We start from the raw sequence: 12,482 nt of genomic DNA on the forward strand, positions 1-12,482 counted from the left end.
ACACATTTGCGAAAGTGGGATTGCTGTAACAAATTAAAAAAGTTAGAATAAATCAATAAACTTGAAGTAACGTTTATAACTCTGTGGTTTTCTGCTCAAGACCTGACCGCATTTGAAACTTCCAAAAGTTAGTAACGCTTATTAAAAGTAAAAGCAGTGAATGAGTTATTTTTTTCTTACAAGCTAAAAGAGCTAAAGAGCCATTCTCTCCATAATGGCCAAAAAGCCAACATAGGTAAAAAGGGTAAGTCTTTACAATATATAGATCACAAAGCGCCACTTATAGTGTCTAAGTTTTTGAAAGCTATTGGAAAAGGCAAAGAGTATCCTGCAAAAAAAAAAAAAAGACACAGTTGAAAGGGGAAGCAATTTTGAATTGAAAGACAAAAACACTTTCTGCAACAATTGTGATAAATGACAATGCGTGTGTAGCGGGGGACCTCAGAGAATAAAGAAACGGGAAAGTGCCTAGGAGGAGGAAAAATAGGGCAAATGAAGTGGCAAAGACAATCTTTGCAAACTGCACGGAAAAAAGAATATCAGTCTGTGTCTTTGTGCATGTGTAGGTGTGTATGCGTGTCTATGTGTGTGTTGGAGTGGGTGGGTGTGCATACATCTGCGTATGCATATGCAGTGGGAAAGAAGGAGGGGGTGTGTTCACTTGGAGACAGCAGGGATGGCTTATTAGGAAATCATTCCTTTTAGCCAATGGTTTTTAAGAGGGAGGCAGATGTCATTTGGCTGAGAAGTACCACCTCCGAGAGCCAGCACATCCCCTTCAGTGTAACGCCGCGCTGTGTGAGAGCACCACTATCCCTGCTGTCTCCTCTCTGGCTATTTCTCCCGTTTGGTCCACAGACACTTTCTCGCCTTCTCCCTGATTCCTCCTGCTCCCTCTCTTTCTCTGCGCTCTGCTTGCCCCTCCTCTCTCCTTGCCTTTCCCCCCTTCGCTCTCTCTCCTTCTTTCTCTGTGATTCTGAATCATAGACACAGATAGGATCTGTTACAGCATCAGCATCAGCAAGAGCTCAGGTAAGACCCTTTTTTCTTTTTGGTTTGTTTTTTCTTCGCTTTGCAATGAGGGTTCATAAAATTTAAAGCATAAAGCCTGGTTGCTTGCTTCCCGTAGTGGACAAATTGATTTCTCCACATTTCTAGTTTCTCCTTGCTCTGTTTGCCGTGATGAATTTGAAGTGGAGGTCTGATTATTTTAGGAGAGACAGTCTGAGCAAAGTTGAGGAACTCAAATGTCATTTTGTAAGCGCTTTTATTGCAAATAAGTTGTGACAATAACAACTTCAGGAATTTTACTTCAGGCAGAGGAGTGTACCTGATAGGTAGGACTGAATATACCCTTAGATAGAAAGGAAAACACGGATATTATGCATTAAACAAAGATGAGCAATGAGGCTGAAAGAATGAGAAATAAAGCCTGCAGCATGGGACAAAACAGAGAAGCAAAAGGGCTTTCGCTGGTCGAAGCTGGTGGTACAAAGTGAGTTAAGAGTTAGGGAAGCTCAAGTGTTCACACATCGGCAGGTGCCCAGCGGACGCAGTTTATCAGGACCTGTCATCCTTCCTGAACAAAGATATTTTTCTCTTTGGTATATTTATAGAGTGATCACATGTGACTTTGTGTACAGCAAAGAAAAACACGATAGTAAAGCTATTAGTGTTCTATGCAAGAACAGTTTTTCTCTTCTTCAGAGTGTGTCAGAACATCTGAGGCTATACAGTATGACTGACTAGATTTTTTTTTTATGTATTCTTTTAATCTTGGCTTAAGATGGTTACATTGAAAATCTATGTCTACTGAAATGAGCAAGTGAGAGAATCAGTAGGTTTTTCTACAACTGCGTGTTATAAGAGAAGGTTAGGTCATAGTGTTAACTATATAGTAATTGCTGGTCATGGATATAGCATTTGTGAAAACAGTTCCCTTTCAAAGTGTAATCTTTATAAATGCAAATGACTATATAAATTTGCATAAATTACAGAAGCAGACCGTGCTTTTTGCCTCCCTCATTTCGGAGATGTTAAAATGAGTTTAAGACTGCCCCATGAGCAACGCTTAGCCTTTGAAGTTTAAATAAACAATAGGACCATGCAATTGTACTTGTGCAATGCAACAGTGAAGCACATTAGTGTCACTTAAATCATGTCTCATGGTGGGTTTGTCTGCTTTGGAGCACCTTTGCAAGAGAGCCTTTGCTGTAATGATGAATGTTGAAAGGTGGTCTTTGCTGATAAGTAATCTTTCAAGTTCATCTTTAGCTAATATTTTCTCGAGGACCGATGCCCTGTTGGTCGTTTCTGTGGCGTACGAATATTCATCATACTGATGAATTTAAATGAAATCTGAAAATAGCTCTGAGCAAAGTTGCGTTGGGTCTCATAAGTAATACAGCGGTGTGCTTATATTTCATTCATGACATAGTTTGCAGCGCTCTCTTGGACTGTGGAGAGAAATGAGAGAAATAGCTTTGTGATGTGAAAAGACACTGGTTGTTGAGGTGAGAGAACAACCAGATACACTGCAGTGGAAACACTAACAGCTGGAGCTGAAACTGCATTTTAATTTATGGACACACACACAGAAAACTTGCTCATTTTCACCAGACTTGCCATATTTCACAACAGTTCTGAGGCATTTATGCTGTTTGCTTGGCAATGCAACCCACACTGCACACAGCAACGAGGAAAGGCATGGTATAGGCTTTTTTGACATCTGTTAATGATACAAAATCAGTGACAGAACTACAAACCAAGAGATGTAAACGTCTTTTGTGCAGTATGTGTTGTATGTTGGCCATATAGGTTACCAAATGTGTTAATGTTTTCTAGAGCAAAAAGAAGCTGCCTCAGCTTGCCTGACACAGCCTCTTTCATTAACCCGGCATTCAGCTGGAGACCCAGAAAAATATCCGCGTTTTGAGGAAATGAGAGACAGAGAAATGGGGAAGCTGGTGCCTTTTCAGTCCGCTGAGGGTTCTGTGCTGACAGCTACACTCCGTCTTTTTTTCTGGTTGGTTGTGAGCTGCCCCAGGTGTGACAGGCAGCCGGAGTAATGGGGGACATTTGACAGATGCATATTTCCAGCCTTGAAAGCTTCATATAAAGAAGATAGACGGCATGGATTCAGGCTGAGCGTGGGACAAACTGTTGGGCTGTGAATCACCTCAATGAGTGCGCCGCCTCTCTGCTCGATTGATCCGTCACGTGACTCTCACAAGCCTTCCAAGTTACTAATTGTATCCCCACCTGATTATTGATTGAAATATGAGGGTGGTATATTGGACTCAAGGAGGCAGGCAGCGTGTTGTGCCCACTTATACTGGTGGAGGTGGCTGAATTACAGACAGAGGGACCCCACAGATTTCACTGGATTGATTTCAAAAAAGAAATATTTGGAATGAAAAGTGTGACTTCTGTGTAGGTTGAGTGTGCATGTGTCTGCATGCACATGTGCATGGGGTTGAGGTATCACTTGTGTGCTGGATCCATTTTTGCAGCATCGCGGGATGCTACTAATAATGGTGGCTTTATGCAATAATTAATCTTTTACAAGGCTATAAGGGCACATAACTAGGAGTCAAGGTAGGAGGATTAGATTACAGTTTGTAAAGTAGATGGAAGCGTTTCTTGGCAATCAGACTTCACCTGGCAGTCAGTCAGCCCAGGGAAACGCTAACTGAGCAATGAATTCTCCAATTTAAGGTATATTTGTCTCCAGTGTGCCCCTATGTCATTTAAAGTCCCTGTATAATTTAAATTTACGGATTGGCCCATTTTTACTTGTTAAAGAACACATGTTAGGTGCTTTGAGCTAATATGCTCACAGGGATACTGACATGTTTGGCTATTAAAGTAGATGTCATGTTTGCCATGTTCACCATCTGGGTTTAACATTATAGCATACTAGCATTTGTGCAACTCAAGCACAATAAACCTTCTTCTTATTACTATTCTGAATGTCTGTACATGGCAATCCATACAATAGTTGCTGTCTGACTGATCACCAGATTGAGATGAGCTGAAGGTACATTTCCACACATGCATGGGTCTAGAAGATAGATGCACCCAACATAAAGTCACCCATTGGTTTTAGACTGCACATTTTCACCACTCAGCACCTTGTTAAGTTTTCAAAGACAGATATTGCTATATTGGGATAAGATGTAGTGATAAGCTATCAGCTTGATTTTGAAGCTGCATGGGTGGACATGAAGGTACAGACATCTAATAAGCACAAAGTAAGAGATTAAAATAGTAGAACTTCACTTAGCAAAACTTTGTGGATGGTCTGTACCACAGCAGGCAGTGATTTTGTCAGATAGGTCCATTAAAAAGCTCCAAAGGCCACCAAAGCGGCAAACATGGTGGAAAGGTCTACCAGTGTCTCCCATTAGTGGACGTTGAGTGCATCAGATACCTGTAGCTACAGCAAACTGATTGGCAGGTTTCCCAAAACAAAGTGGCCATGCCCATAGCCCACAAAAGTACAGTGCAGTTATATTACAGTTATTATGAAGGAAGCTATCCAGAGAGATGCCCAGTTTTGTGGACCATGTAAGTCATATATGAAGCATGTAAAGTTTCTTAACCTTGTAAAGATGTCATTTTAACAAAGGACTCTATGGCAATGGACTGTATTTAGGAGCCAGACTGAAGTAGATTTCGATGGATACTGCACTTATTGGTATTTTACATTGGCTTCCTTTTTCAGTCTTGGGAGTTGACCTACAAAATCATGCACAGACCAGCCACAACATTATAACTACTGACCAGTGAAACAAATGATCTCATTATAATGCAATGTTCTCCATGTGTGCTGGTATTCATGTGGCTGACCACCCACTTAAGGATTGTTCCAGATCAATCACACTCCCACAGCATTGACATTGACCCAGCCTTCAAACTCCCTCGATCCCAATCTGATCAATTATCTGCAAGATGTAAGCCAGATCCACAGAGGCCCCATACTGCAACCAGGAACCAAAGGATATACAGCCAAAAGCCTGGTGCCACACACACCACAGGATATCGCAGACCCACTGTGTCCATGCTCTGATGGGTCAGAGCTGGCATAAGAAAGATGTGAAAAAGATAGCAGGTGGTTTTACCGTGGTCGATGATTGACGATTACACACAAACTAGAAAGATCACGTGTAATAAAATACAGCTAAAAATATAATTCTTCTCCAAAGTTTTTGTGTCTCAGCCCCACATTCTGATCAGACAGACTGTTCTTAAGTAACTCTATAGAGAAAAACAGCAGTCAGTGATTGCAACTTAACTGAGTGCAACTTCTCCACTGTGTAGGTGTATGCTGTATTTGAAAATGCCTATGGTGTTTCAAATAATATAGCTAATCAAAGTGATATTTATGAACAAATTTGCATTAAAATATTTCTTTTGACTAAATCACAGTGATCAGAGTTTCTCCGTCTGTATAGCAAGCACATGTGGCCACTTCCATTTGTATTAAATAATAAACATAAGTTCTCTTTTGAAGTCATGAACTGTGAGCAAGTGTTCTGGGCTGCAAGTAAAATGTTACACAACTGTTTTCTTTATGTGAAAGCGTTGGCATTATAAAACGATAAAGGACAGATGGCTTAGTGCATACTTCTTTATCGCTAAGGGCTCTTCATATTACAGTTTATTCTGCCGTAATATGATGCAATGAGAGTGCTGAGCAAGTACAAAGTTATTTGTCAATTACACCTCCCTGTTAATAGGATTAGATGCATCTGAAAAGCTCTCAAAAGGGTTGTTTGCAGTGAATATGGTGTTCACAACTGTGACAGAGAGGCACGGCTCATGCTGAGGCTATGAGCAATAAATTGTGACAATGTTTTGGAGGAAAGTTGATTATTGGTTGTAAAGAGTCCATCAGTCTGTATATGTGGTTTTTTTGTACTATTTTAATTTAAATACTCAGACAAAAATGATGACGTAATTTCACAGTTGGTAAATTTGGAATAGTTTCCCAGGATGGATACACTGTTGTGTGCTCAAATGATATATATGCATAATCACTTTAATCAGTCAGTTGATAGTCAAGGCATGCATTTAACTGGATAACCTCTCTGTTATTTTTCATTTTGGTTTATTAAAATTAGTGAACAACAAGACAAACATGTGCACATATGTTCCCAACATAATACTGGATGGTTGTATTGACCATCTCAACAGATTGTTAGAGATTCTATAAAATAGTAGAAATTCCCTCAAATAAATCTTTGTCTTAGAGAGGGCTGTCATCGGTGAAACCAAATTGGCCTTTTGAAAGTATGTCCATTAGTTTGTTTGTTTGAAGTGAAGAAAGTCCTGTTTTTTTCCTGATTGAAATGCAACTGTGATAAATATTTTAAAAAAAATAGCAAACATGTTTTTGATTTTATTTTCCCCTGTTAATGCATTCACAAACCAAAGCAAAAAAGGCATCCCCTTGAATTTTTTAAAAGTTATTTACTCTATATGACAGATCTGCATTAAGAAAATATAACGTATCTCCTTTGATGGTTTAATTTGAATACTTTGTGGAGAGGACTGCCAGGATGTGTTTTGACAATGTCTTCATCTCGAGAAATATCAAATCACGGAAGTTCAAAAGCAGTTTGTAACCAACAGGAACACTTCAGGGGTTTGGTATGCCTGCAAAATGTTTCTGGGCTGTAATATATTTCCCCCTTCACTCACTTTACTGCTTTACACCCTTTTCACATGAAAAGCGACACCCGCTACTATTCAATTCATTTTTAATGAGAAGCATGCGGGCAGTGAGGGACTTGTGTGCACGCACCGTGGAAGCATGGGATTTATCACAATTGTCAGAGATCACATTTTATGTTGAGGTCACAAGAAGGAGGAAAATTTAATTTTGGCCGGGTTGGACTGCCCCGGAGCTGTAATGTACATATTTAAATTTACAGGGATATAAACTAAAAGGCACATGTCAGTAAAGGGAGGCTCAGCGAGCTGTTTGTTCTGAGACGAGAAGAATGTACTCTTGTGACCGTGTCCTCTGGTAATGTTTTGTGTAAAGGCAGAGTACTATCAAAGCAGCTCTTATTGTGTCAACAGCTAGCAATATTGTAAATGTGTGTGTCAGTGAAAAATGGTGCAGCAATAAAGTAGAAATGTGATATCCTAATTGTACAAACTAAATATTGCGAACGGTTAGCTTGAGTGTTGATGCTAGCCAAAGTTAGCTATCTTTATCAAATTAGCTGGTGGCAGAATTGAGCATGATGTCTTTTATATATTGTTATGGACTGCTCTAGTAAAGTGAGTGGGGAATACATTGTTGTTGATTGAAAACATCCCTTCATGAGGGTTTGATTACTCTGCTGTTCCCATGGTTACTTCATTGCGCACATGTACTGTATCGATACCCCAGATGGTGTGTTTGTTTCTCACATGCGGCAGGGTGTGGACCTCAGATTGGAGACTGCTTCCATCTGAAAGCACCTTTCTCATGACACATGCAGTTATATCATTAAGCTAGCTGCCATTTATTTTATTTTGAGCATGTGTGGGCCATTCATGGAAAAGTAATTCATATTCCACCCTGCTTTGCAGCTTCCCTGTGATGTTTCCAGGATATGTTTTCAATTCCAATTCTGAGTATGGCCTTTAAAGAGTTACATAACTTTAAAAAACTCTTTCCTCCTAGGTATGCACTTACACCCTGCTGTCTTCAGGTGGTTTTAAAGGAATGCTTGTTTGCTGTGTGAGTTTAAATTCTTCTTTTTCTACATTATCACATGGGATTGTATATAAATATCATGCTATTTTAAGCGCATCTGGTGCTTCTTTAAACCTTTTCCTGTCATTTTATTTGGCATCCGAAATATTTTGGGTTAGGTCAGGTTGGGGTCGAGAATTTAATGCCATAACATGGCACATTAAAAACAAAAACATTGTGATAACACAAGAAATGTCTTGCTGTTACAGTTATGTGCCATGTTAAGGTACAAGTTTGGGGGAAAAAAATATTGCATGTCTCTCCTTTACAGGGAGTGCAGAATTATTAGGCAAGTTGTATTTTTGAGGAATAATTTTATTATTGAACAACAACCATGTTCCCAATGAACCCAAAAAACTCATTAATATCAAAGCTGAATGTTTTTGGAAGTAGTTTTTAGTTTGTTTTTAGTTTTAGCTATTTTAGTGGGATATCTGTGTGTGCAGGTGACTATTACCGTGCATAATTATTAGGCAACTTAACAAAAAACAAATATACCCATTTCAATTATTTATTTTTACCAGTGAAACCAATATAACATCTCCACATTCACAAATATACATTTCTGACATTCAAAAACAAAACAAAAACAAATCAGCGACCAATATAGCCACCTTTCTTTGCAAGGACACTCAAAAGCCTGCCATCCATGGATTCTGTCAGTGTTTTGATCTGTTCACCATCAACATTGCGTGCAGCAGCAACCACAGCCTCCCAGACACTGTTCAGAGAGGTGTACTGTTTTCCCTCCTTGTAAATCTCACATTTGATGATGGACCACAGGTTCTCAATGGGGTTCAGATCAGGTGAACAAGGAGGCCATGTCATTAGTTTTTCTTCTTTTATACCCTTTCTTGCCAGCCACGCTGTGGAGTACTTGGACGCGTGTGATGGAGCATTGTCCTGCATGAAAATCATGTTTTTCTTGAAGGATGCAGACTTCTTCCTGTACTACTCCTTGAAGAAGGTGTCTTCCAGAAACTGGCAGTAGGACTGGGAGTTGAGCTTGACTCCATCCTCAACCCGAAAAGGCCCCATAAGCTCATCTTTGACGATACCAGCCCAAACCAGTACTCCACCTCCACCTTGCTGGCGTCTGAGTCGGACTGGAGCTCTCTGCCCTTTACCAATCCAGCCACGGGCCCATCCATCTGGCCCATCAAGACTCACTCTCATTTCATCAGTCCATAAAACCTTAGAAAAACCAGTCTTGAGATATTTCTTGGCCCAGTCTTGACGTTTCAGCTTGTGTGTCTTGTTCAGTGGTGGTCGTCTCTGAGTATTGCACACCTTGTGCTTTTGGGCATTCCAGTGATGTTGCAGCTCTGAAATATGGCCAAACTGGTGGCAAGTGGCATCTTGGCAGCTGCACGCTTGACTTTTCTCAGTTCATGGGCAGTTATTTTGCGCCTTGGTTTTTCCACACGCTTCTTGCGACCCTGTTGACTATTTTGAATGAAATGCTTGATTGTTCGATGATCACGCTTCAGAAGCTTTGCAATTTTGAGACTGCTGCATCCCTCTGCAAGATATCTCACTATTTTTGACTTTTCTGAGCCTGTCAAGTCCTTCTTTTGACCCATTTTGCCAAAGGAAAGGACGTTGCCTAATAATTATGCACACCTGATATAGGGTGTTGATGTCATTAGACCACACCCCTTCTCATTACAGAGTTGCACATCACCTAATATGCTTAATTGGTAGTAGGCTTTCGAGCCTATACAGCTTGGAGTAAGACAACATGCATGAAGAGGATGATGTGGACAAAATACTCATTTGCCTAATAATTCGGCACTCCCTGTATGTTAGAGAGCTGCAATTTTCAGCTTTTTCAAAGCAATTGCTATTTTAGCATTTTTTTTAAATGTCTATGGAGAGAATGGAAACCTATACTTAACAACTGAACCAAGTGGTGGTTCCATATTTCAGCTCCACAAAAAGAATATTCTCACATCTAGTGCAAACATGCTGTATGCACAGAGTATAAATTACAGTTACAGCTACTACATTCATCTGGGGTAACCTGCAGTACGGCATAAACTGTTCGGGAAGAGTAATAGGGAAAGAAATGTGTTCATTTACTGCAGTTTATATAAGCAACTATTTGTCTGATTGCTATATTCATGAGCTCTTGTGATATTAAGATGTCGTTTTTTTACACTTCTGGCACAGTGGTTAGTACTGTCTCCTCAGAGGAAGACGATTTGAATTTGCTGCCGAGGACTTTCTGTGTGGAGTTTGTGTGTTCTTCCTGTGGCACCAAAGACATTTATGATGGATCAATTGGCAGTGAGTGTGAGTGATTGCCTGCTTCTCTGTGTGATGAACTAGTGACGCCTTTTGGGAAATGTCAGTTTAGATGGGGCATCGGCATAGGCTTCACAACCCTGCGACCTTAGTTAGATAAACTCCTAAGAAAATCCACAGATGGATTTTCATAAATAAGGAGCTTAACAAACTGCTTTGATAGTTATCCCTGGAAAATGGAGATATGAGTTTGGTTTCATTTTAGGGTGAATTCTAGATTACTTAAAAACCTTGCAAGCATTTGGCTATGTATATGCAGGTTATCCTCAAAGATTACTTTTAAAATATGCACTCAGATACCGCAGTTTCAAAACTGTGGCTGCTAGAAACATGGTTTTTCTAGAACCAGACGTGAGCACATTCTAGCGAAGGCAGAATGCTAAGTTACAACTAATGCTAGAGAGCCTAAAAGGTACATCTATAGTCTGTATGTTAGACAGAAAACCAAATTGAACCAGGTTGTAAATATGCTTATTCCTGCTGCAAAATTAGCCATTTTTACATGGAATTCTGTGGGGACAGACCTGCTTTTAGAGCCAGCGTGAGATGGCCACTCGTGACAACTAAAGTTTTTGGCACTTCCACATTGTCTTCATTTCTAACCCCTGAGAGGTTGCTGCTGTGTTTGCTTGTTGAGTAACTGGAGCTTCCAGTGAGTCATTTATCTTGCTACATTAGCTGACACACTGTAGATATGTATATAGACTTGCATCATGGTGTAACTTTTATGAGGTACAATACTATAAAAGGTGACTTTAAAATTTTTTTTTTCCCCCAAATGGTTTATTTTGTTGCTCCTTTAATTTTCTATAAAAATTATGTGGTTGAATTAGGATCCCATTCACAAATAAACTACCAAAGTGTGGCTCTTGGAAACAATTGTTACCTCTTTTGACCTCAACTTAAAAAATGTACCTTTTTCACCTAAGCTTAAAAACACCTGACTCCATTAAAATAAAGAAATCCTTCTTAGAGGAAACCATTTAGAAAATGCTACCCTTGACATGGTTAGTGGTGATGATTTCATGCTCCTATTCCTCTTCACATCAAACTGATAGAGGGTAGGATGGAAGCTATTATTTGGACAGAAGAATCATAATTCTCTGCAGGGCTGTTGTTAGTTCACATTGCTACCCAAAACACAAACACTTTTTTTTTCCCAGAGTCTATTGAATTTGCTGACCCCCAACACCCCAACAGTTTTCAATTACATTAGCCCCCACACTGCAATCCACTTGGAATACAAATGCAGAAGCTTGAACATGCCTTCTCTTAAGAGTCTTTGTCAAGTAGCCGGCTTATTTGTCTATAGTTCTTTCCATCTGGCCACACAGGTTATTCGTTGGCTGTTTTGTAGTTGTCAGGCAGCTGAAGGAGTCTGTCAGAAAACCCAGTCAGCTCACTGGCCTTTAGCTTAGATCTCCTGCTTTTGTCACCCCAATTAACTTTGGATCACTGGCTATATTCACTAAATCTTCCTTGCGCGTAATAGAATTAGTGCAGCAATACAATTCGTTCTTAATGGTCAAATGTGTCTTTTTCTTGGCCTTCTGTACAGACATTCTGTCTCAATTGGCGTTTTTTTGCTTGGTTATTCTGCTGCTGTCTTTGAGGTGTCAGCGGTAATTACATTTAATGAGAAAGGAATGGAGTTGTTCACCTGAACAGAACGCACGACCCCTGATGAAAGAATGCCGTTTCTGCTTATGAAAATGTGCAGTCAGTCAGTTGCGATGCTACTCTGATATTCAGGGTTCGAATCGGTTTTGAACAGTCTTTTGTGCGATATGGATTCAGAAAGAGGCGATGGCACAACTAATGACTGGCAACTAAAGGGAGCGTGTACTTTAAGACTTAGTAATGTAGACTGAAGAGGTGAGAGTGAGCTGCTTAAGATCAACGTTCTTTTGATTTGCTGAGGCTCTTTTAAATGCTGCTGTTGCATCTTGTCTAATTTACCATGATAAGAAGCTGTCTTCAAGCTGAAATTACTAATGAGATGGGAATATATTTTAAAAAGTGTATTAAGAAAAATCCGGTGTTGCTCACTTGGTCTTACCACAGCCAAATATGATTTCCCTTGCAATGCATTTACTCTCTATCTCATCCAGCGACTTAGTATTTGCAGTGATCTGTGGTGTGAGTGGAAACATCATCTGACGTGAAACTGAAAGATAAAGAAGTCATCATATTTCTGAGTTTTTACATTTTAATTATTTAATGCTTATTATAAATGCTAATTATACTGAAGTTACATTGACTACTGTGTACTTTGTTTCACTCGAAAAAAAAGTCAGAATTTCTTGTAATTTTTAAAGTGGTCTTGAGCAATATTTCTTTGGACTTTTTGAAAAGTTTTCAGTTTTTCTTTGGACACTGGCTACTTTTTCCACTCACATTCAGTCGAGTGTTTGTACCTGAT

The 12,482-nt window shown here is 39.7% G+C and overlaps 1 protein-coding gene across 1 annotated transcript in view; it reads left to right on the forward strand.

The window, feature by feature from the left end:
• The first annotated feature begins 937 nt into the window (after window positions 1-937).
• The window catches only part of thsd7ba (thrombospondin, type I, domain containing 7Ba), a 189,621-nt gene continuing 178,076 nt past the window's right edge, over window positions 938-12,482 (forward strand). Inside the window, exon 1 of the mRNA XM_005745722.2 lies at window positions 938-1,032. The gene's annotated coding sequence lies outside the window, so the exon portion shown is untranslated. The remainder of the gene's footprint in view (window positions 1,033-12,482) is intronic.

The sequence above is a fragment of the Pundamilia nyererei genome, unplaced genomic scaffold, assembly GCF_000239375.1.
Source record: "Pundamilia nyererei isolate P.nyererei 1_Seehausen unplaced genomic scaffold, PunNye1.0 scaffold00163, whole genome shotgun sequence".
In the NCBI taxonomy this organism is placed as follows: Eukaryota; Metazoa; Chordata; class Actinopteri; order Cichliformes; family Cichlidae; genus Pundamilia; species Pundamilia nyererei.